General features: G+C 38.6%; 1 protein-coding gene across 5 annotated transcripts in view; it reads right to left on the reverse strand.

The window, feature by feature from the left end:
* Nucleotides 1-2,500, reverse strand: part of apbb2b (amyloid beta (A4) precursor protein-binding, family B, member 2b) — a 35,296-nt gene that overhangs the window by 23,762 nt on the left and 9,034 nt on the right. For all 5 annotated transcript variants that reach the window (XM_046843265.1, XM_046843264.1, XM_046843263.1 and 2 more), the window contains exons 2-3: nt 962-1,092; nt 297-343 (exon numbers count right to left, since the gene is read on the reverse strand). The gene's annotated coding sequence lies outside the window, so the exon portion shown is untranslated. The remainder of the gene's footprint in view (nt 1-296; nt 344-961; nt 1,093-2,500) is intronic.

Genomic DNA, 2,500 nt, shown 5'->3' on the forward strand with positions numbered 1-2,500 from the left:
AATCTAAATTACTTCAAAATCTATTACTTCTAAATTTATGAATAACGGATAATGACATGATTAATTTTTAATTGCAATAAAAGCAAAAACTTAATCAGGGTTTTGAATGGAAACGCAAATAATTTATATGACGATTGTAGAAGTAGACTTGCATCAGTTTCTTAACATATTGGATATAAGGAAAGAATAGGGGAAGAGGAAGAGAGAAAAGAGAAAAAGAATGTGAGAGGGAGGGAGAATAAAAGAGAGAGGGAGCAACAGAGAGAGGGAGAGAGAGAGAGAGGGAGGGTTCTCACCTTGAAATTGATTTTTTTGCTAATCAATGGAGGTTGTTGCTGAAAATCTGGTAATTAAAAAACAAAAAACAGATAAAATATTATACATCCGTATTAAAATCAAACACAATATAAAACTCAATCTCCTCGATATGATGTGCTCACTAAATAAGAAATGAAGGGGGGGATAATCACCCATCCTGAGATCGCTCTGTTTCCATGAACATTGAGTACTAAAGCATTTAAATTTTAAGTCGAATAAACCACCATGTGCTTTTTATCCATTTAAAGTTACAGTATTGTGGAGTTGAGGAACAGAGGAGATGTTAAATTAATAATGAGAATTTATTTACTGAGTCTAAGTGCGTTAGAGTTGCAGCCATATCACAGACTACACTACTAGTAAGTGTGTGTGTGTGTGTGTGTGTGTGTGTGTGTGTGTGTGTGTGTAAGGGAGATATGTTGGCCTGGAGGGACCTGCCAGATGTTTGTCCTTGGAAAAATACGCACCCCTTGGGTGGGTCACAGCCGCGCCTCAGTAAGTGCAGCGTTTAAAATTACACTGAACATTTTAGCTGGATATAAACACATGTGGGCATCCAAATGTGCTTCCAATAATCTGAATATCAATTATTGAACTGTGTATTCACACACACACACTGAAGTCAAAGGCGGTATGGACTCACCAGAGAGAGAAGGACTGTGGGTGTTTCCACAGAGCGTCTGGAGCCATGATGCAGTCACTCAGAGCATCACCCGAGTGAACGAGCAGAAAGTGGCCTTGGTGCAAATGTTGCCCAGAAATGCTAATGAGAGCCTGCAACACAACAGGATTAATCGGTTTAACACACAAGGAGAAAATGCTGAGTGTGTGTGTGTTTTGGGAGAACTGCTGCTGTGCATGTAAATAAGTCACAGTGGGAAAATGTATGAGAAGCTTATAAGCAAATATAGTTAAGACACATAGACACAGTTGTGAATATACGATTGCAAGCCAAGATCATCTTTTTTTAATTATCATTGGAGATTAACGTGCCGGTTAAAGTCTTTTCTAAATGTGTATACAGTTTTAGGTCTTAGGATTTTCATGAGCTAGGAGAAAAGGGGGCGGGGCTTTCAGAGCTTCTGGGTAATATAATAAGAAATCTTTCCAAAAATATAAACACTCCGATATGATCACAGGATGTTATTGTAATTCAGACCTAATTTCAAGGTGCCGGTCTTTTCTATAATACAAAATACAGAAAGAAGATTGATTATTAAAAAAAGAGTGAAAGAACATTATTTTCACACTAGGATGATAAAATAATGGTGATGTAATAAAAATAGAAAAACAAACAAAATAATCAATGGAGGAAATGAGCTCCTGGGACTTTAGTGTGCTTACAGCCTGAAAGACTCGCACTGCAGCTTTCCGCACACACACACACACACACACACACTCTCGTGCTGCCTCACTCTCACTCTCACTCTCTCACATACACACACAGAAAACACACTTCCCAAATAGCAGCTTTGCAGCCACACATCTTTCTTTAGAATCGGAGGAGAGGTTAAAAAAATCAGGAGGAATTTGAGAGAGAGCTGAAGAATTCCTGGCATGTCTGTTTTGGAAAACTTTAATTATTCAACAACATGGAGGGAAAACCACGCACGCACACATATGCACAAAAACACACACACACTTTGTACTCTCTCTCTCTCTCTGTCACATGCACTTAAACACACAGAGACCAGGAAAAAAAAATCCACAAATTTGAAATAGTGGTGTGAGTAAATAATGGACGGGTTCGGAGAGCAAAGAAAATAAAGAAAGAAAGAAAGAAAGAAAGAAAGAAAGAAAGAAAGAAAGAAAGAAAGAAAGAAAGAAAGAAAGAAAGAAAGAAAGAAAGAAAACATGTCAAGAAAGGTATACTCTTTATGCTCTTCATTGAATACATCTGTATAAACACAGTGTGAGTGTGTTGAAGTCCTTCTCTGTCTCACACACACACACACACACACACACACACACAGCTCCACTGCAGGCTGTTGTGCAGCTGATGTGAGTGAAAAGTGCTGAGAAAGTGAGATGTTTTATGATGATGGCATGAGCCTTACTCTCACGTCTCTGCTGTATCTTTCTCTCACACACACACACACACACACACACACACACACACACACACACACACACACACACACACTCCTTCTATCGGGTTTATATCAGGACTCGGCTGATTCAT

This window comes from Silurus meridionalis, chromosome 28 (assembly GCF_014805685.1).
Source record: "Silurus meridionalis isolate SWU-2019-XX chromosome 28, ASM1480568v1, whole genome shotgun sequence".
In the NCBI taxonomy this organism is placed as follows: domain Eukaryota; kingdom Metazoa; phylum Chordata; class Actinopteri; order Siluriformes; family Siluridae; genus Silurus; species Silurus meridionalis.